A 22,784-nucleotide genomic window follows, 5' to 3' on the forward strand; every position below is an offset into this window, starting at 1 on the left:
AAAAAAAAAAAAAAAAAAAAAAAAAAAAAAAAAAAAAAAAAATGCCGATGAGGATGCAGAAAAGAGGGAACACTTGTACACCGTTAGGGGGAATGTAAATTAGCAAGCCACTAATTTACATACTGGGAAAAGTATGGAGGTTCTTCAAAAAAAAAAAAAAACCAAAAAATACAACTGGCGCTATTGAGATGAGTTTCTTCTATATTCTGGTTAATCCCCGTCCGACGAATAGTTTTGCAAATTTGGGAATAGATCCAAAAGAAGGGAAATCAGTATATCCAAGAAATATCTGCAGTCTCAAGTTTATTCACAATAGTCAAGATATGGAATCAACCTAAGTGTCCATCAACAGATGAATAAAGATAATGTAGCACATATACACAATGGAATATGAGTCATTAAAAAGAATGAAATCCTGTCATTTGCAACAACATGGATCAACCCGGATGTCATCATGTTAAGTGAAATAAGTCAGGCACATGAAGACAGTATCATGTTGTCACTCAAGTGGGAGCTAAAACTGTGGAGGTAAAGAGTGAAATGGCGGTTACCACAGACTGGGAAGGGTAGCAGGAAGACAGGGATGAAGAAGAGAAACTGGTTAATGGGTACAAAAAAACCCCAGAAGAAATAAAATCTACTGCCTGATAGTACGGTGGGGTAGACACAGTTAACAGTAACTTATTGTGTAGTTCAAAATAGCTAAAAGAAAAATTGGAATGCTCCCAACATAAAGAAAACATCAATGTTTGAGATGACAAATACCCCAATTGCCCTGATTTGGTCATTACACATTGTATGCATGTATCAAAATATCACCTGTACCTCCAAATACGCGCAACTTCTATGTACCAATTTAACAAATGGGGGGGACAAACCGAACTCAAAGTGGAATAATGAAAACACTCCAAAGGAAAGAGAGCTGTCCCTCAGAACCCTCGAGGAGAAACCTTCCAGAGGTGGTCGACTGACATCGAGATGGATACGCGATAAAGAACCAGCCGGACGTTTCCACCCGGCTTTCCAGCCACACCTCCGGAGCAGGCTAAGTCTCTGCGTCATTTCAGTTCCTCGGGGTACGACCGAGCGGGCCGCCAGGGCCGCGGGGATAAAGCCCACGCGGGATAAGCTCTTAAGCCCCAAGCCAGCCGCCTGACCCTCTACTACGGGCCCGAGAAGACGCAGCGAGGCGAGACGGACTCTTCCAGCCAAGTTCTCCCCTCCGTCACTGGCGCGGCCTGTTACTCAAGCTCGGTTCAGGTTTCCGAGGCGCCGCTCAAGACAGACCTGAGGACCCCGCGCCCCTCCCCAGCAGGGCCCTGGGGCGCGAGCTGGAGCCGCTCTCGGGCTGCTTCTCCCACCCGGGCTCGCTCAGTCTGGAGGAGCAACAGCGCCCGCCCACCCCAAGCACTTCCCATTTTGCTTGGGACGGCGGACACAAGGCGACAGACGCACGCCGCGGCCAGTGAAGCACAGGGCTAACCCAAGTGAGCCCATGTCAGGAGCGGGAGCGCCACTTCCACCGCTCCACGGCAGCCGAGGAATACACACAAAGAAAGGAAGGGCCGGAGTTCCAGCCGTCACACTCACCAGCACCCCCAAACGCGATTCTGTTTGCGGAAACGGCGGCCCGCGCCACGCGTGTCTGGTCACGTCACTTCCGGAGGTGCCGGGTCACGTGGCGCCGCTCAGGGGAGCGTGCCGCGACGCAAGTCCTCCGCGCCGGAACTACGAGTCCCGACGTGCCGCGCGCGGCATGCGGAGGCTTCGCTGAGAGGGCACGGGCGGTCGCGAGCACGTTGGTAGTGGGCGCGGCTGGCGGGCCGGAGGCGGTAGGGGGCTGGCGTCCGGCTGAGTCCCGCGGGTTCTGGCACCCGGACCCGCGCTCGGTCGGGGTGCTCTGCTGAGTAACACTGCCGTGGCGTTCGAGGAGCTGTGGTCCAGCCCGCGCGGCGGGAAGCGGCGGCCCCCGCGTCCTAAGAGGTAGCCTGGGCCCCAGGCCTCTGGGGGCAGCGGGAGGGGTCTAGAGGGCACCTTCAACCCTGGGCGTGTGTCCGGGAGCTGACTCGCGGCGCGAACCCGGCAACTGCTCTGCGGGCGCCGCTCCTCGGGCTGCGGCAGTGTATGACCGCCAGACTGGGGTCGTCCACACCCGCAGACCCCACCGCCCCCGGCCCAGAGAGGCTCCCCCGCCCTTCCGGGTTGAGCCAGTGTCCTGGCAGATCTTGCGTTGGGACTGTTTTTCTGCCTGCTCTGCTGTAACCCTTGACCGTCTTCTCTTCTCTTCCTCGGAAGCCGGTTGAGGAGGGGTCTGGAAGCGCCCGCGGTCGGAGTGGTTTTAAAAATTAGCAATTTCTTGTTAGGAACTGGCAGATTGGTCCTTACCGCCGTATTTGGGAAGCCGCAAGAGGCCATTCTCACCTGTTAGGTTTTGAGAAAAGGGACCGCCTATACCTCTTCTTGACGAATACGTAAGGGTGCATTACTCTGCGTTGGCTGAACTTGGCATGGTGTGGTTTGGGGGAGACAACACACTTTTTTTGGCCATCACCCCAGATTTCTACTGGGGAGTGAAAGCGCCTACTGTGCTGAAACTCGAAAGCTCCATAGTTGAGGACTTTCAACCTGAGATCAGGGTCAAAACTACCTGTGGATTATTGATGCGTGTACCTGTTAACATCGTGCGTCAAGTCCCCACCTTCCAAGGGTGTAAAACTGAGCAGCTTTACAATCCGTCTTGAATTACTCTTTACCAAATTGATCCCTTTAAAACAGCTTTGAAAATGTGCTTTACCAGCCTGCCTTCTTGTCAGTAGGCACAGATATATGAATGAGTGGACCTGGCTTTGGGGAAGGCAGCATTTGCAGCGTTGTAGTTTCCAGTCTAATCACTTGTAAATTGTGGGCATCTGAGGTTGTTGACCCCTTACAAACTTTGAACCGAGAATGAGGCCTGTTTTTCACAAATAGGGCTGAACCATCAATTTCAGATGACTGCTTGGATATTATATGAAATGAGCTAAGTTGAGAATTTCATTTCGTGAATACTGACAATTGCAAAGGTGAAGGTCTTAAAGCTCGAATACATTATAGGCATATCTGTCATGCGCGTCCGTGTGAAGAGACCACCAGACAGGCTTTGTGTGAGCAATAAAGTTTTTTAATCACCTGGGTGCAGGCAGGCTGAGTCCGAAAAGTGAAGGGAGATAAGGGTGGGGCCGTTTTATAGGATTTGGGTAAGTAAAGGAAAATTACAGTCAAAGGGGGGTTGTTCTCTGGCAGGCGGGAGTGGGGGTCACAAGGTGCTCGGTGCGGGAGCTTTTTGAGCCAGGATGAGCCATGAAAAGGAATTTCACAAGTTAATATCATCGCTTAAGGCAAGGACCGGCCGTTTTCACTTCTTTTGTGGTGGAATGTCATCGGTTAAGGCGAGACAGGGCATTTGTACTTCTTTTGTGATTCTTCAGTGACTTGAGGCCATCTGGGCCCATATATACGTGCAAGTCACAGGGGATGCGATGGCTTGGCTTGGGCTCAGAGGCCTGACAATATCCAAGCATTAGAACCAGGCAATTACATTCCCTGGTCCTGATGCTTAAGTTTCTTGAGATAATTGCTGTTGTAATTTACAGAAAATGAGTGTAATTTAGACTTTTAAAAGCATGTTTTAATGTTTTTAAACACCAGGCACGGCGGTTTACTCCTGTAATCCCATCTCTTTGGGAGACCGAGGTGAGCGGATCACGTTCAAGACCAGCCTGGCCAACATGGTGAAACCCCGTCTCTACTAAAAATACAAAAATTAGCGGGGCGTGATGGCACCTACCTGTAATCTCAGCTACTCAGGAGGCTGAGGCAGGAGAATCACTTAAACCTGGGAGGCGAAGGTTGCAGTGAGCCGAGATTGCACCATTGCACTCCAGCCTGGGCGACAGAGCGAGACTGTCTGTCTCAAAAATCAAAACAAAAAAATTTTATTTGATCAAAAGCCCCTTAACTATGTGTTTATGAAAACTCCACGATGGTGGGATATATAGAGATTACATTTTGTAGTTTTTATAAAACTTAACTAGAAGTTATGTAAATTCATTTGAGAATAGAGAGGAAGGATTCTTGAAAGCAGTTAATGTAAGAAGTAAATGAGCCAGATAAAAATGATTTTAAAATTACCATTAGTGTTATTTTTCCCTGAGTAATCGCTGGTTTTCTGGACATTAAAATAATAATAGCTAATACTTGAGTACCTTTTAAAATTTTAAATTGTAAAAAAATTTAGTAAATTTTTTTAGTAATAAAAAAATAATAACAGCTAATACTTGAGTACCTGAGTAATCTCTGGTTTTCTGGACATTAAAATAATAATAGCTAATACTTGAGCTTAGTGCTTTATTCATTTGCACTCGTTTAATTCTAACTGAACCCAGTGGTATAATTATGAGTGTTTTACAGATGAGGGTTAAGTAACTTGGCCAAGATCATGCAGCTTGTAAGTAGTGGGATCAGGATTTGGACCCAGGCAGTCTGGCTGATTGACCAGATTCTGCTAATAATGAAACGTGCTGGCTAGAAGGTCATACTCAGAACTGGAAGTTGCCTAGCGAATAGATTTTCAGAAAGTGTTTTGATACTTCTTAATGCCTGGGTTATTATGTCCAGAGAGAACATAGTTAGATAAGGATGTTGTCTTGCTGGAATGTGAGCTCCACCAAGACAAGGAAAGGACGTGTAGGATTTATTTCAACCCATTTGTAAGAAAGTGAGAGCGCTTCTGTCTGAGGTATAATTTTAAAGTGTGATTTCTGTTGTAGAGTTGGAGATCATATTTTTGAAACATAGAGATTGTTTTAAAAATGTAGATACGATGTTACAGTTTCCTAAGATAGTGTTCTGTGAAGAGAGGTGGTTCGTGGCAGCTTTGTTTCCTCTGTTCCACTCAGAAAAGTGCTCTTACTAAAATTTCGTGGCCTTGCTGGAGCAAATAAAATATTATTATTTAAAAGGTTTTTCCTTCAGTTGGAAATAAGATTTTGTTGAGTAATACTGTGTGTGATGATTAGTTTTATTATGTCAGCTTAGCTAGGCTATAATACCTAGTTATTTAATCAGATACTAACTTGGTTCATGCTATGATGGTATTCCGAAGACGTGGTTAACATCTATGATCAGCTGACCTAAACTAAAGGATATTACCTTAAATAATGTGGGTGGACCTCATGCAATCAACTGAAGGCCAAAAAAGCCAAAACAGGTGTCCTGAAGAGGACAGTATTTTCCTCAAGACTACAGCATCAATTCCTGCCTGAGTTTCCTGTCTGTAGATTACCCTACACATTTTGAAGTTTCTAGCCCCTACAATTGTGTGAGCCAGTTCCTTAAAATACCAATCTCTCTATATTTGTCTATATATAGATGAAGATATTTATGTTTTTATCTACATCTATGTATTTTTTCCTATCAGTTCTGTATCTCTGGAGAGCCCTGACTGATTCAAATTTGGGTGCTGAGAGTGCTTCTAGTAAGCAGAATCTTAAGGATGAGTTTTCTGAATTGATGATAGTGTTTCCGGAACTGGTCTTCTTGACTGATCAGATTTAAAGGCAATAATGAGTATTCCCAGTGGAAAAGAGGGCGCTGGTAGTCCATGGTGTGATGTGGCAAGAGATATGCACAAGATCACACTTGGATGCTCCCACTCGTGCTTATAGACAAGATTCAGAATGATCAGGTATTTGATACCTTAGAACATTTTAATCAAATTAATGAGTATAGTAAGATAGGCTGGTTGCTTTTAACTGTGCTGGGTAAAGTGAGAAAAGAGAAGGATTATCCCAGCTACTGGGGAGGCTGAGGCAGGAGAATCGCTTGAACCCAGGAGGTGGAGGTTGCAGTGAGCCGAGATTGCACCACTGCACTCCAACCCTGAGTAACAGAGTGAGACTGTCTCAAAAAAAAAAAAAGAGAGAAAGAAAGAAAAGAAAAGGGCAAGCTTAAGGCTTCAAATTCCCGATTGAAGCTCCACATAAGTGACCCGAAAAGTTTCTGTGTCTGCCCTGAAGAAACCCATATCTCTTGTAGCTGCAGAGCTGGGGTTGGTGAAAACCAAACCCAGAGTCTCATCCTGTAGGTGGCTGAATTACAGTGCTAACTGAATTCCCTTCTTCACCTTGGTCTGCTGTTAAAATGAAGGCATTGATTGGGAAGGAATGGGATCCTCACATTTGGAATAGGGCCATATGGGAAAATCCTGATGAAGTTGGGGATGTTAAACTTCTAAATTTTACTCACTCTTTTTTGCCAATAGAAGCAATTCTTCCACCTCTGTTTGAGGAGATTAACTCTGCTTTGCCTGAAGAACGTGTAATGATGTCCCTTGAGATAGTTACCTTGTAAGACGTTGCTGGTTCTCCTGAGGCACCTGTGAAGAGCTCTGGGGTTGCTCTTCTCTGCCAGTCAGAGATTGCAGTGAAAGCTGCTGCCACTGACTGCAGGTCCTTAACGGCAGCAGGGATGGTTGGATCCCGGATGGTGGGGCCATGTCTGCAGCAGGGATGGTTGGATCCCGGGTGGTGGGGCCATGTGATCACCAAAGACTAAGTGGGTGTGTTGCCATCATGGGGGACAGCGGAGTCAAAGCAGCAATCTGAACAGCCTGACTTGGGAGTCCTGTGGCGTTGGGTAGGTGGTCATGGTGTCCCTAGAAGAGAACTCGATGGGCAGTCTACTGAATTCTGACTTAATCTGTGTAAGCAGAAGAGTTCTAGGTCAAGTGAATGGAAGCCTTACTTTAATTACCAAAGAAAGAGTCATGGTCCCTCAATCAATTCCCAGATTTGAGTCATTTTACAGACCAAGAACCCCTTGAATGAGGGGAGGCTGGATCCTTTTGAGGACGGACCCCATTGTGCTGCCAAGAATTTATACCGTTAATTTTTTTCTCAGCGTTTCCCGAAGGGGCCTATGGCTTATCAGGGTAAGTGTGCATTGGAGAAGAGGAAATAGACTTCTCATGGATTAGTGAACACTTAACCCTGAACTGACACTAATTCCAGCAATCTCAAAGTGTCATTTTGGCCCACCGTTCAGACTAGGGGCTTGTTGAGGTTAGGTGGTCAGTAGAGGTTTAATCCAGGTCCTCCTCACAGTGAGTCCGCATATTCGTTCCAGGATGCGTAACTGGTATAGACATACTCAGCAACTGGCAGAATCCCCACACTGGTTCCCCGACCTGTGGAGTGAGGGCTATTGTGGTAAGAAAGGCCAAATAAAAGCCGCTAGAGCTGCCTCTTCCTGGAGGGGTAGGAAGCCGAAAGCAATACCTCATTCCCGGAGGAACTGCAGAGATTGGTGCACTTAAGGATACAGGTGATGATTCCTGACATATTCGCATTCAACCCTCCTATTTGGCCTGTGCAGAAAACAGATTGATCTTGGAAAATGACAGTGGATTATCATAAACTTAACTGAGTGGTGACTAATTGCAGCTGCTGTTCCATGTTTCATTTCTTTACTTGAGAACCTATCCCCTAGTAGCTGGCGTGCAGTTACTGATCTGCTAAATGCTTTGTCTTACTGTCTGTTAGTAAAGATCACTAAAAGCAGTTTTCTTTCAACTGACAAAGCCAGAAATACACCTTCACTGTCCTCCCTCGGAAATATCAACTTTCCAACACTGTATCATAACTTAGACCGCAGAGATCTTGTTACGAGTTGAATTGTGTCTTCTAAAAATTTGTATATTGGATTCCTAGCCCTCATTACTTCAGGGTATGACCTTATTTGGGAATAGGGTAGTTAAAAATGTGATTAGATAAGATGAGGTCATACTGAAGTAGGCTGGGCCCCTAATCCAATACAACTGGTGTCCTTGTAAACAGGAGGAATTTGAACACAGACATTCACACAGGGAGAATGCCATGTGAAACTGAAGTAGAGGAACACCAAGAAATGTCACACATTTTCAGCAAACCATCAGGAGCAGGGGGGGAGGCATGAAGCAGATGCTTCCTCACTCCCTTTGAAGGAACCAATGCTTTTGACACCTTAATCTTGGACTTCTAACCCCATAGATGGAGACATACATTTCTGTTGTGTAAGCTCCTCAGTTTGTGGTTCTCTATTACAGCAGCTGTAGCAAACAGAGACCCTGATTGCCCTTCCTTTCCACAAGACATCATCCTGGCCCATCACATTGATGGTGTTGTGCTGATTGGACCTGGTGGGCAAGAAGGAACAACTACTGTTGACTTACTGGTAAGACATTTGCATGTCAGAGGGCGGGAAATAAATCCAACAGATGTTCAGGGTCCTTCTACTTGAGTGAAATTTCTAGGGGTCCACTGGTGTGTAGGGTGTGTTCCCACCTATAACAAAAAGACAGAAGCAAGGTCTGGTGGGCCTCTTTGGATTTTGGAGGTGACAAATTCCTCATTTGGGTGTGCTACTTCAGGTTGTTTACTGAGTGACCCAAAATGCTACTAGTTTTGAGTGGATCCCAGAACAAAAGGCGCCTCTGCCACAGGTACAGGCTGCTGTGCAAACTGCTCTGCCTCTCAGGCCATATGACCCAGCAGATCTTATGGTGCTTGAAATGTCAGTGGCAGACTGAAATGCTGTTTGGAACCTTTGGCAGGCCCTGTAGGAGATAATTACAGTGTAGATCCTGGGATTTTGGAGCAAAGCCTTTCCATCCTTTGCAGGTAACCGCTCCTTTAAGAAACAGCTTTTGGGCTTGTTACTGGGCTTCGTAGAAACTCCACGCTTAACCATGGGCCACCAAGTTACGCAACCTGGCTAGAAAAATGACTAGAATGTTTCAGCAGTTAAGAGCACAAGCAGATGGCATGTGTTCAAATCCTGGTTGTGTTATATTTGCTAAGTATGTCGTCCTTGAGTAAGTGACCAAACTTTGTGTTTTAATGTCCTCATGGAGCGATTTTACAGAAGAAATGAGATGATACAGTGCTTAGCACAGAACCTGTTAATTTTTAGCTTCTCTGAACACAACTGAAACTGCTACTGCGATGTTGTGAAGTCATTAGTCCATGTCTTTAAATGTGATTGTAGAATTTCTTTGCCTTGGTACAGCAGAAAAAAATAGAGTGTTTTTTTTTTTTTTTGAATTCATGTAAAGCAGAGCAGAAGTTTGAAATAGTGAATAGTCTTGTAGGCATTATGTGCTTTCAGGTTCTGAGTTTATTACTTGTGAGAATTAACCAGGGTGGCAGTGGTCTCCAACTTCTGTGGGTGAAAGGGTAGCTGGGCTTTAAGCATATGCAGCAGTGGGCAAAGAATGGAGGTGAGGGAAGAGGCATCAGACATTAGGAAGGGATCCTCGTGGAGAAGTGGGAGGTAGGTGGTTCAGATTTTGTGGATGCCGATGGCAAGATGAGTCCTATTAGAAAGTCTCATTGATAAGCAAAAATTGTTTTCAAGGCAGACTTAAAAATTAGGGCTTCCAGGCCGGGCGCGGTGGCTCAAGCCTGTAATCCCAGCACTTTGGGAGGCCGAGACGGGCGGATCACGAGGTCAGGAGATCAAGACCACCCTGGCTAACACGGTGAAACCCCGTCTCTACTAAAAAAAAAAATACAAAAAACTAGCCGGGCAAGGTGGCGGGCGCCTGTAGTCCCAGCTACTCGGGAGGCTGAGGCAGGAGAATGGCGTGAACCCGGGAGGCGGAGCTTGCAGTGAGCTGAGATCTGGCCACTGCACTCCAGCCTGGGCGACAGAGCGAGACTCCGCCTCAAAAAAAAAAAAAAAAAAAAAAAAAAAAAATTAGGGCTTCCCCATTGTTACTTCTTTTACATTGCCTTGGTGACTTCTTGGACTTGATAAATTGAATTAAACATGGTGTTTTATTTGGAGTCCTTGATTTTTAACGTAAGCATGGATTAGAGTAACTCTTCCTTGCTATTTGAAATACTGCAATTCCTGTTACAGTTTGGGCTGCTTAGTAAGCTGCATTGTAATTTGAGTCATTTCTTAAAATTAGAGGAATTAGATAAACAGTGATGGGCCTGCAATGTAGTGTTTGCCAAATGAATGTCATATATAATGTTCAGAAAAATTTTATTTGTGTGGCACACGTTATAAAATAAAGCAGACTTATGTCAAGTTCTAAATGCAAGTTTTTACTTCACTTTTCTTGCCATCTTCATCACTGTAAATGCGAGTTTTTAAAAACACATATTTTAAAGTTGGACCCAGAATACAAGAGCTCTTTATTGCAACATGGCTTCTGGTACTCTGATGATCAAATCACATTTTCTGAAATATGCTTGATACAGTAAACACTGACAAAACTAGTTAACCCCACAGAGAAGGATGCTGGTATTTTTCACCAAAGCCAAGCTGAAACAGGTTTTATTGCAACTTACTTCGTGTAAAATATATGTATAACTTCTCATATGTCTTTTTTTGGTTTAGCAAGCATAGACCTTATTTATCAAGTGAATTCCTATTGCTAAGCATGTTTTAGTTAATTAGTAACAATAAATTTGTGTTACAACTGATTTTCATGTAGGAGATAGAAATGAAATTTATAGTTTGGCTCTCAATCCTTTATTTTCAGGGAAAAGACACAATTTATACATATGAGCAATTTGTGAAGATGTGGGAAATTCACTAGATTAGCAGTTCTATTTTCTTTTTTTCTTTTTCTTTTTTTTTTTTTGCCTTTAATCAGCTATGTGATCAGGAACAAGTTATGAACTATTACATGTCCTTGCATTCCTTATCTGTAAACATAAAGAATGGTACTAGGGGGCCTCTTAGTTTCCTTCCAAGTCTTCCTGTAGTTCTAATGTAGACAACTGTGACTAAACCTAAGGTTGCTGCTTTTATACAGTTGTACTCAGGGTCTGTATGGCCTGCCATTTTTGTAGTCCCCCTAACAAAGACTTTGAGAAGATGAAAATAATCCTTACTCATGCAATGGTTGGGAAGGTTTAGGAGAGAAGGCTTGTGTTTTCTATTGCTGTGTAACAAATTACCCCCAAATTTGGCAGCTTAAAACAACACAGGTTTATTGTCTCACAGTTTCTCTGGGTCAGGAGTATGGGCACATCTTAGCTGGTTTGCTGCTGAGCATCTCGAAGTGTCAAGCAGGCTGCATTCTCATCTGGAGGTTCAACTGTGGAAGAACCTGTTTGCAAACTCATTCAGGTTGTAGGCAGAGTTCATCATTTGTGCCTGCATGAGTGAGGGTGCTATCTTCTCCCTGCATGAGTGAGGGTGCTATCTTCTTCCTGTTGACTGGTGTCCTCCCTCAGGGACTAGGGCTGTTCCCTGTATGCGACCCTGTCCATAGCCAGTTCAGCATATGGCACTTTGTTTCCTTGAGGCCAGCAGAAGACTGTCTCTCCAGTCTGCGAAGATGGGGTCCTTTCCGTCTTTTCTACCATGTGGTCTGCTGTACCACAAGCCTTTTCTTGAGCCTATGAGACAGCTTTTTAAACCTGACATTCCGGCGCATTGGGCCCTTGCAGTTTTCATGCTGATTAGTAACTTTCATGTTACCAAAGGACTCACTGGAGTGTGCTTTTTGCTCTCCAATCCGTAATTCAAAATGTATCTTCTTCTTCACCTCTCTGTGCTTTATTTTTTTGGCAGACTTTTGATAGTAGATTTCTAAACATTCAGTTTTTCCTTTCTTTTCACAGTGTCACGCAGCTGACCAACATAAGTCCAAAGTGCTTTAGAATTCAAATAATTCTACAAACCCTGCTTTACAGTTAGCAGTGCAGTGGTGAGGTTCAAAACTTAGACTTGGGCTGGGTGCAGTGGGTCACACCTGTAATCCCAGCACTTTGGGAGGCTGGGGTGGGAGGATCACTTGAGCCCAGGAGTTTGAGACTAGCCTGGGCAACAGAGTGACAGTCTGTCTCTAAAAAACAAACAAACAAAACTTAGACCTGAATGTAGGTAACAGGTGGCACTAATCTCTACTTCAAAAGGATCCTTTATCAGTTCAAGTCTGAAAGACTCCATGCCGTAAGCATTGCTTGGGGGGATTAACATAATGTGAGAAAGGGCAGATGGTATTTCCTGCGTTCTAGAGAGCCTTAGAGTGTTGGATGCTGTCTGTCCACCCCCGCCTCAAGTAACAGAAACTGGGTTCAAGTTGGCGTTCGCAATAAAGAGGGACGTAGTAACAGGAAGTCCACAAGCAGAGCACTCCAGTGCCTTAGTTCAGAGCTTCGGCTCTGCTTTGTCCATGTCCGCTTTGTCCTTAGGCTGACTCCCTGTGTTAGTCCATTCTCACACTGCCATAAAAATACTACCTGAGGCTGGTAATTTATAAACAAAAGAGGTGTAATTGACTCACAGCTGGGCATGGCTGGAGAGGCCTCGGGAAACTTACAGTCATGGTGGAAGGCAAAGGGGAAGCAGGAACCTTCTTCACAAGGCAGCAGGAGGCAGGGAGACGGCACCGGGGAGAGGACCATTTTTAAAACCATCCGATCTCAGAACTCCCTATCCTGAGATCAGCAAGGGGGAAATCGCGCCCCCGATCCAATCACTGCCACCGGGTCTGTCGCTCAGCACGTTGGGATTACAATTTGAGATGAGATTTGAGTGGGGACACAGAGCCAAACCATGTCAGTTTCTTTAAGGTTACAGAGTGGCTGCTAGAACCCCCAGAATCCATATGTTTCTTTGTCCGTCAGTTTGGGAGAGAGAATTAGGTCCCCAAACCATGGAATATAAGTTCTCAAAATCCTTAGATTCTCCTAAGTCACATGCCCACCTCTGGACCAGTAAGAGTCAGCCAGCCACACAATGCTATGAGCCCTATCCTTTTGATCGGGATCCATCATTGGAGCTGGGGACGCAGGTAGACAGCCACCTGAGCAGAACAGGGCCTCTGAAGAGGGAAGAGGGGAGTAGATGCTTAGTAGGCAGTCAACACTTTCCATTATCTCATCTAACCAGTAATTTAGTTAACACTGTTTTATCTGTTGTTCTTTTTTGTAACTATAGAACATCTTAAAGTGGAAGTCTTTCTGTATACTATGAAGGCATGTTTTCTAATACAGTAGCCATCAGCCACTTGTTACTATTGTACCTTAATTAAAATAGAAAAATTAGTACTTAAGTGACACTAGTTATATTTCAGGGGTTGGGTAGGCACCTGTGTGTGGTGGCTACCTTACTGAACAGCACAGATACAGAACATTTTCATCATTTCAGAAAGATCTGTTGAACAGAGCTGCTCTAAACTGTTTCAGGTAAAGTTTTTGTGTAAGCGTTGAGCCGCCGTGGAAACAAGGATAGTGCCTACTTTACTAGGTTTTCATCTTATGTTGGGGATTATAGGATCTAAAATTTAGCCAAAATGGGAAATAGGAATTCATTCATATTGAGGTGATTGAATATAATGTTTGATACTACTTAGGACTTAAAAATATCAGAGCTGTTTTTAAAAATACTCTTTTTTTCCATTAAGAAAGTACAAATTATTTTTTGTTATGTAATAACTCTGTGCAACTTTGATGATACCTCGAAGTTCAGAATATGGAAAATGTTGTAATGTGAACAACTTTACGTGGTGGCCACATACCCATGATAATGATTCTCACAGTGGAGTGAAAGTGACTGCCCCGTTTGTCATTCTAGTAGAGTATGCTAAACTTTTCAGGGAATATAGTCGAATATGTATTAGTGCAATCACAGATACGTTTGATATAATCCTGTCTCCACTATTCTGAGGCTGTATCTATCAAACCAGAATTAGGGCTAAAGCATTGTTATATTAAGTACCTCAAAAATAGTTATGTCCCCCTGTAGTCTCAGCTAGTGGGGACGCGGGAGGATCACTTGAGCCCAGGAGTTCTGGGCTGTAGTGTGCAGTGCTGATAGCAGGTGTCTGCATGAAGTTCGGTATCAATACGGTGACCTCCCTGGAGCAGAGGACCACCAGAGTGCCTAAAGAGAGGTGAACTAGCCCAGTCTAGAAACTGAGCAGGTCAAAACTTTCATCTCATCAGTAATGGGGATCCCTGTGAATAGCCACTGTACTCCAGCTTGGGCAAAATAGCAAGACCCTGTCTCTAAAACAGTAAATAAATATTTATATATGAGATTATATCTATACATTATATGACTAGGTTATTGGAGATGTGTACGTGTGTGTGTGTGTGTGTATATATATATATCTCTATCTCCAGTAACCAATATATTATATCTTCAATAACCTAGTAATACTACTCGTAGGAATTTCTTGAAGAACTTAAAATATGGACAAAAATGTTATGTATGAGGATCCTATTTATAGTGCATTAAAACTGGGGACAATCTAAGCTTCTAAGAGTAAGAGAATGACCAAATCAATAATGGGATGTTATATCCCCCAAGATAATGAATTATTTCTTATCCAGCTGTTCAGACTCATATTTTTGGTGACTCTGTAATGGTGTATGCATAAGGTAATGGTAAAGAATGCAAGATTACATGTAATACAGAAAGCAGTAATCTAGGATCTAAAATAAGTTCATGCAGTTTAGTTCTCAGCTGGCTCCTGTGAACAAAATCCAAGGTCAAAGAAGACTGAACAGCCAGATAATTGTTTTGAGCAGATTTCTCTACAAAGTAAAATATAGTTTCAGAAGCAACTGAGTTCACTTTATCCTTCTTGCTGTATATTAACCTGCTTTTATCATATCACTCTCTTGCTCAAAACTTTAGTTACTCCTTAGGAATTAAAAAATCCTCTAGAATTCCAGCCTCATTTCTCATTACCCTGAAAAGGCCCATGTTTACATATTGACACTACGTGCCTTTCCGAGTACCATTTCCACTTTACCTAGAATGACTTTCCATCTTCTTTTCCAGTGCTCTGAAGTTGGGCTTTCAAAGGTATCCTGCAGCCTTCAGCTGACCACTGCAGTTCAGTTAGCCTTTTCTTTTTCCCCTAATACATAGAATGTTTTATAAACTTGTAACTCATGTCTGACAGGTCTCCTATCTTGGAATATTTAATTACCGTTTTCCAACTAGATTGTAAACTACTTAAAGACAGTGAAAACATCTATTATACTAATTTGTTCTAGGTGCCTAAAGGGTTACAGTTCTGTGTATTGTCCACCCTTTGGTAGGGGTCAGTGAAGAGCTGCACCGTTAAGTTCTTTTGTAACTGTTTTATGTTGGTAGATTTTAGGTACTCTGAAGATATAGAAGAAAATCCCCTGGTTTGTACCCCTAGAGGAGTTATAATTTAGTTGAGAAAACTAAGAGTTAAATTTCCTGGAGTAATGTTGAACAACTGAGAGATGCTTAGTAAATATTTCAGGCCCAGTGCTGTGGTGTGCTACCTGAGAGGCAGAGGCAGGAGGATCGCTTGAGTCAGGAGTTAGAGGTTTTGATGAGCTATGATCATGCCACTGCACTACAGCCTAAGTGACAGAGCAAGACCCTGTCTCTAAACGTGTGTGTGTGTGTGTGTTTTGTAGTGAAGTACTTCCCTGCTACTAATCACGGAAGTAGTACGAGATGGAATGACTGTAGAGAAATCCTTGTCATTTCCCTGTGATGACAGGAAAGAGGTGGAACTGCATCCTCTGTCCTCAGACATGGTTTAATGGTCTGTGCTCACTCACCAGGCGTTACCTTCAGAAACGGCAAATAGATTTTTGTTAATTAACATGTTTACATTTATTGAGGATTACTTGTACGTATGTACACATGGGGCGATTTAAGTCTCGTTGTGAGTTTTACTAGTTTAAGAAGTACTCCGAAGGTTGAGAGGGTTTCAATCAGTAGTAAGGAAGACGGGGACTAAGAATAGAAGGAATACATCATGCTAACTTGGACAAAAGGCCATAAAGGATGATAGTGGCAGAACATAACGTCTCAGGTATGGAAATTGTAAGTTATGTTGAATTTATGTATCAACATACAAACATACATTCTAGACTCATATCAGGCAAGAACAGCGAAAGTTAATTTATGCTTTAAGGACAAGGTAATGGTTTTAACATCAAAAAAGTTAAATTTTTATTGGTAAAAAAAAGTTGTGCTGTAAGGAAAGAGGCTTTCTTACAGGTATATAGTTCAAACTTGTAAGTAAAGACAAGAGTATCACGAAGTCATCCCTTCAGGAGCTGAGCATCTTAGCTGTTAACATCTCTGGGGTTTGTAGCAACGAAAGATAGAGCTGGGCTGGAGGAAAGCCGGGCGGCAAATGAGCTACCCCAGTAGGTGACCTGCCTGTTCCAGGTCCACAAGCACTATCAGTCCTTTCTCAGGTTCGCTCACCGCTATCAGCCTTTGTATATAGCAGCTTCCATGTCTTGAAGTACTTAGTTTTGAGTCCTTCTATCAATGGAAATAATTTTCTCCGGAAGGATATGTGGTGTCTGAGTCCGTTCAGGCTGCTGTAGCAAAATACTGTAAACTGAGTGGCTCAGAAACAGTGGAAATTTATTTTTCATGGTTCTGGAGGCAGGAAAGTCTAAGAGCAAGGTACTGGCAGATAAAGGGGTTTGGTGCGGGCCCACTTGCTGGCTCACAGACAGCCCTCTTTTCACCGTAACCTGGAGGTGATGGAGGGTCCATGAGCTCTCTTCAGTCTCTTCTATAAGGCCGCTATTCTCATTCAGGAGCGCTCTGCCCTCATGACCTAATTACCTGCCCCGAAAGCCCTACCTCCCAATGCCATAAAACTTGGAGGTTAGGACTTCCCACGTGGAGGGACACAAATATTCAGATCATATAGTGTGTGTAGGATTTGGCAGCTTTTAAATATTTGAAAATGTCTTTAACATGACTGCTAAATTGAAATTTCTTACAATTTTTAGGTCACATGCTTGTCTCTTTAAATTCTGCAATTAATTGCTCTGCTGTTTTCTGGTTCGTAATAAAGTTGAAAAGTCTAAGGCCAGCATGATAGTCAGGTCTGTGAAGACAAGGTGTTTTTCCTGTGTCCTAATAGTATGTTTTTTCTTATAATTTAAACAAGTTCATGTAAGGAATTTAATTTGCCTTAAACATGTTGAACCTGTTGATTTTGCAGTCTCTGGTCTTTTCACCATTATTTTTCTAATAACAGTTTTAGGAACCTAAGATCTCTTTTGAATCTGTGTATCTGTGAACTTTTCTTTGTCATTTTCATCTTCGTGGCCATTTCTCTTTATTCTTACACTGCTTCTCTAGTTTGCTCAGTATTCTCCACAGTACCGATCTTAGGAGACTTGATAAATTGCTGAGTACAAGGGAATAGGAAGATCCTCGGCTGACTTTGATAGAGCTTTTTGTCTTGGACAACTTGGGCTCCAAAGGAGGCACATATTTGGGGAGTGGGAGGAAGAGGTAGTCGTTGAGTACCAGTAGGATCTTTTGTTACCCGGATACAAAAGATGTTGAGCAATCCAGGTGGCTAAGTCCTATTCTAGTTTTAAGGTGGATGCTGAGAGTCAGAAAAAGATCTGGACAGGAAGCATAAATTGGGGGTTCATCACCTAATGGATATAAAAGTTATTGCCCAGATAAAATGTATAGAGCCTGCTTTCAGATTTCAGAGAGAAAGGAGCCTATTCCCACGACCAGGAAGGCAGCTCCATGATAAGAAAACCAGAAGAAAGGAGCTGGAGCTACAGAAAGGGAAGTCGGAAAAACTTTGAACAGGTGGGACGCAAGTAGTGAGGGTTAATTATGTGTAACAGAACGAAAGGCCTGAGAGGTATCAATAGAGGCTCATTGCTGGTTTTACTAGCATTTTGGTATGGGAGGTAGTGAAAAAAGGAGGCTGGTTTTTTTGTTTTGTTTTTTTCTTTGGTTTTTGGGGTTTGTGGTTGTTTTTGTTTTTGTTTTTGTTTGTTTGTTTTGAGACAGAGCCTCTCTGTTGCCTAGGCTGGAGTGCAGTGGCACAATCCTGGCTCACTGCAACCTCCCCCTCCTGGGTTCAAGGGATTCTCCTGCCTCAGCCTCCCAAGAAGCTGGGGTTACAGGCACCCATCACCATGCCTGGCTAATTTTTGTATTTTTACTAGAGACAGGGTTTCACCATGTTGGCGGACTGGTCTCGAACTCCTGGCCTCAGGTGATCTGCCCACCTTGGCCTCCCAAAGTGCTGGGATTGCAGGTGTGAGCCTCCGTGCCAGGCCAAGGCTGTTGTTTTAAGACACTTAGCTGGTAACAGGAAGAAGAGAAATTGGGCACACATCACATAAAGACCTGCTTTTTTTTTTTTTGGGACGGAGTCTCGCTCTGCCGCCTGGGCTGGAGTGCAGTGGCCGGATCTCAGCTCACTGCAAGCTGCGCCTCCCGGGTTTTCGCCATTCTCCTGCCTCAGCCTCCTGAGTAGCTGGGGCTACAGGCGCCCGCCCCCTCGCCCGGCTATTTTTTTGTATTTTTTAGTAGAGACGGGGTTTCACCGTGTTAGCCAGGATGGTCTCGATCTCCTGACCTCGTGATCCGCCTGTCTCGGCCTCCCAAAGTGCTGGGATTACAGGCGTGAGCCACCGCGCCCGGCAAGACCTGCTTTCTTGATGGCGTGTCTATACAGCAGTGAAGGAAAGAGGCCAGTGGTGTAATTGTCCAATGAGTTCTTTCTGCCCGCTGCACAGACAAAACCAGTTCCCTGAGACTTTGCTATTGGAGCACACAAGGAATTTTATTAATGTGGAGCTGGCCATACAGGAGACAGTTATTACTCCAGTCAGTCTCCCTGAAGGCTCAGAGGTTAGGGTTTTTCAAGGATTGTTTGGTGGGCAGAGGACTAGGGGATGGGTGCTGCTGATTGCGTTGAGGATGAAATCGTAGGATGTGGAAAACGGTCTTTGGGTGCCCAGCCTGTCTCTGGATGGGGGCAGTAGGACTGGTTGAGCCATGAGTCACAAGTCCAGGTGGGGTGAGTATAAAAACTATTTAAGAAGACCAATCTTAAGTTTTACAATAGTGATGCTATCCACAGAAACCATTAGGGAAATCACACATCTGGTGACCTCTGGCCCCATGACTCCTGAACAATAAGGGATTATGGAAATTATGCCCACATTTAGGCCGGGCGTGGTGGCTCACGCCTGTGATCCCAGCACTCTGGGAGGCTGAGGTGAGTAGATCATCTGAGCTCAGGAGTTCAAGACCAGCCTGGGCAACATGGTGAAACCCTGTCTCTACAAAAAATACAAAAATTAACTGGGCACGGTGGCGCACACCTGTAGTCTCAGCTACTCGAGAGGCCGAGGCAGGAGAGTTGCTTGAACCTGGGAGGTGGAGGTTGCAGTGAGCTAAGATCGCACCATTGTACGCCAGCCTGGGCAACAGAGTGAGACCTTGTCTCAAAAAAAAAAGGAGAAAGGAAACTATGCCTACATTTAATCAGAATTTAGGCCCCTCCCATAATCCTAATCTTGTGGCGTTTCATTAGTTTTACAAAGGCAATTTCAGTCCCCAAACGAGGAGGGCATCAGTTTTAGGGAGGGATATTATCTTGGCTTCAAAGTTAAACTGTCAACTAAATTCCTCCCCTGGTTAGCTTGCTCTGTACCCAGGAACAAGCGAAGACAGCCAGCAAGTGAGGCTGGCAGCACGATGGAGTCAGCCATGCTAGATGTCTCACTGACAGAATCTTTGCACAGGCACTTCTGATGGAGTGAGCAGTTGAAGGGACAGGAAAGAGAATAGCAGTAGAAAAATACTAGGAAAATGGGGTCGATAACTTGGGTTCACTTTCAAGGGGAGGAGGGAATAGTTTCATCTAATTATTCCCTCAACAAACATTTATTGAGTGCCTCCTGTGTGCCAGCAAGCCTTAGTTTTAGGCACCTGGGATGCAGGGAAAAAACTCTACTCTTGGGTGACCATAAGTAACAAACATAATAAATAAGTAAATGACATAAGAAGTTAGAAGATAAGTGGTGTAGGAAAAATGAAACCAAGAGAGCAAGGTAAGGAAGATTGGGATACTGGGGCCAGAAAGGAGTGGTGCTATAGTTTTGAATAAGATGGTCAAGGTAGGCTTTACAGAGCAGGTGGCGACTGAACAAAGACTTGTAGGAGGTGAAGGAGTTGGCCATGTAGGTATCTGGAGAACGACGTGTTCCAAGGAGAGGGAACTGCAAAACGTCTTAAAGCAGGCACTTTTCAGCCTGTGGCAGAGCTGGAAGCCCAGGGTGGCTGGAGCAGAACGAGCAAGAACACCGAGAGCGATGCCGTCATGGATAGGGGCGTGTGGAGAGGGTACGGATTACTCAGGACCTGGTCTGACAGTTTAAGGACTTTGGCTCTTACTCAAAGAAAAATGGGAAACTTTTAAAAAGAGGAGAGTCATGATCTGACTTAGATGCCGTATATATGGTCAGCTTACGTTCGAGGCTTGAAGAGATTTGGAAAGGTATGGAATAGTTTCTGAGAGGAATGTGAGAGGAATCTGATCAGAAATTGTCATGGACTGTCACAGAGCAGATAGAGCCTGTCTGAGATGTGCTGATGTACTATCAATGTATGCTGGCATTATTTTACTCTGTTGTTTTTGTTAGCAGTGATTAGTGAGATGTGGTTGTGGAAGAAACAGATAATAGGACTGGCTGAAGGTTGGATTTTGTTGAAGGGCAAGGTAGTAATTCAAGTAATGTGCTGTAGAATCTAGGCTGATTAAAGATTTCAGCGTGAAACCAGGAGAAGCTGTTAGATTTGAGCTAGGGAAAGGACAGGGTTGGGCAAGGCGCTGGTACTAGGCTCTGGAGAAAAGGGAATGGAGGCTGGAAGCTGAGAGTGAGATAGTGTAGTGTTCAGAATCTCAGTTGTGGAGCAGTATCAGATGATTTCAAGGCCAAGGGCATGACCAGTGAAATGAAATGCTGAAGAAGCTAGGTATAGTATAATATGAAATATATTTGGTCTTTTTCCCCCATACTTGCCTCAGAGCTCCTAAAACCCTTGGAAATTTCCTGATAGGAGTACCTTGTATTAATAATGATCCCCTTAGGCTATGCTAATGAGCTAACTTAGAGTAGGGCCTCTGTAGCTTCAGAATGGGGCGACTCCCTAGAAATACAGAGGATTAGAGTGGTGGAACTTTGAGACTCACCCACCATCCTCCAGGAAAGGCTAGGGCTGGAGATTAATCTCTACAAAAACTCTTGAACAACAGACTTGATAAACTTCTATGTTGCTAAGCACATGGAGTTGCCGAAAGGGTGGCACACCCAGAGAGGGCGTGGACATCCAGACACCTCCCTAATACCTTACCCTCTGCATCTGCATCTGGCTGTTCATCTGTATCCTACAGCAATATTTTTTATAATCCAGTAAATCCTTCTTAGCAAATTAATCAAACCCAGTGTTAAAGGACCACCAGGTTCTATTGCCCATTGCAAGGCAACAACCAATATTCAGAAACAATGGGAACAGCAGCAGAGAAAGACTTAGTAATTGTAGGGCAGCCAAATGAGAAGATAAAAGAAAACCTTGTTAAAAGAAAAACTTCAGCTGAATTAAATGTAAAGGAGTTTGAGCAATGAACTATTTGCAAATTGGGCAGCCCCCAGAATCCCAGCAGATTCAGAGAGACTCCTGTGCAGCCACGTGGTGGAACAAGATTTATAGACCAAAAAAAAGGGGAAATGATGTACAGAAATCGGAAGTGAGACATAGAAACAGCTGGATTGGTTACAGGTTGGCGTTTGCTTTATTTGAACACAGTTTGAGCACTTAGCAGTCTATGAGTGGTTGAAGTGTGGCCACTGGGATTGGCCAAGACTCAGCTGTATACTCCTGTGTTAGGTTTTCAGTCTTGTCTGCCTTTTAAACTAGGTTCCAGTTTGTCTGCAAGGACTCAGATGTGGAAGTACAGACTCTTTCTCAGGCCGTGTTTACTTTGCTTTAACAGTTCCCCTCTGTTGGTCATTTTTTCAATTTTGAGAGATTGACCAAAACGTTAGTCCTTGATGTCACTATTACCATCATAAGTATACTTATTTGGTTTTGAAAACGACTGGGAAACAGTAGAACAGTGAGTTTTGAAAAGGCAGGAACAAGGACTGAGTAGAGGGTACCTCCTTATACTGGAATGTCCCGTTTATAGGAGAAAAACAAAACCTGGTCTGTTCTGGTCTAGGATCTGTGTTTCCTTAAAGTTTTAGTTTGATTATGTCAAACTAAACTACTTAATTTTCTTACATCAACTATGAAAATTAAGTAGTTGTAAGTTGTTAACAGGAGCGGCCCCACTTTGTTTGATTTAGTCTGTTGGGGCCTCGTGCATGATCTTAGTCCAAAACAATGGCCTCCCATAATTTAAAAAATTCCCCCTTCTGTTCTGGTTCTCACTTAGGTGAGAGTGTGACCAAAACTGAGGGCCTTAGTGCCGCTCTCAGTTACCATTGTTTTGGGTTTTCAGTTTCAGCGTGTCATTTATAGGCTATGGTGTCCTCATGGCTGCACATTTCTTTTAGCTCTTGTCGTCCCAGTTGAAGAGAGACCATGTGACATTTTAGAGGTGGCTGCGTGCAGACATTTAAAACCTTTGAGAGAACACAGCACACCAGGGAGACTGTTTTCATGACTGTTGGGAGGATAACACCAAGAGTTGGGAGTGTGCTTCTTACCCAGGGTCCCAGTAAACCAAGGCACCTAAAATCACATAGATCAAAGAATAAGCTAAATGAAGAGACTACTCACTTAACTAAGTTAATCGCCTACAACTGAATTTTTATAATCTACATTTGATGTATTTCTTCATAGGCCACAAGTGCCAGCAGCTGCACAGATACTTTCCTGTTTAGCCAATTCTATTATTTAGCATAACTTTCACAAGATAATTTAAAGTCTGTTGTGCAACGATA

At 43.9% G+C, this 22,784-nt stretch overlaps 2 protein-coding genes across 4 annotated transcripts in view; one reads left to right on the top strand and one right to left on the bottom strand.

The window, feature by feature from the left end:
- The window catches only part of RNMT (RNA guanine-7 methyltransferase), a 42,867-nt gene extending 41,207 nt beyond the window's left edge, over positions 1–1,660 (bottom strand). For both annotated transcript variants that reach the window (XM_025365473.1, XM_025365472.1), the window contains exon 1: positions 1,591–1,660. The gene's annotated coding sequence lies outside the window, so the exon portion shown is untranslated. The remainder of the gene's footprint in view (positions 1–1,590) is intronic.
- Positions 1,661–1,732: 72 nt separating this feature from the next.
- FAM210A (family with sequence similarity 210 member A) overlaps positions 1,733–22,784 on the top strand; it is a 64,903-nt gene continuing 43,851 nt past the window's right edge. The window contains exons 1-2 of one of the 2 annotated variants that reach the window (XM_025365538.1): positions 1,788–1,983; positions 8,123–8,250. The gene's annotated coding sequence lies outside the window, so the exon portion shown is untranslated. Of the gene's footprint in view, positions 1,984–8,122; positions 8,251–22,784 lie in introns of both variants that reach the window. The other variant, XM_025365539.1, reaches the window with a different exon arrangement.

This window comes from Theropithecus gelada, chromosome 18 (genome assembly GCF_003255815.1).
Source record: "Theropithecus gelada isolate Dixy chromosome 18, Tgel_1.0, whole genome shotgun sequence".
NCBI lineage: Eukaryota > Metazoa > Chordata > Mammalia > Primates > Cercopithecidae > Theropithecus > Theropithecus gelada.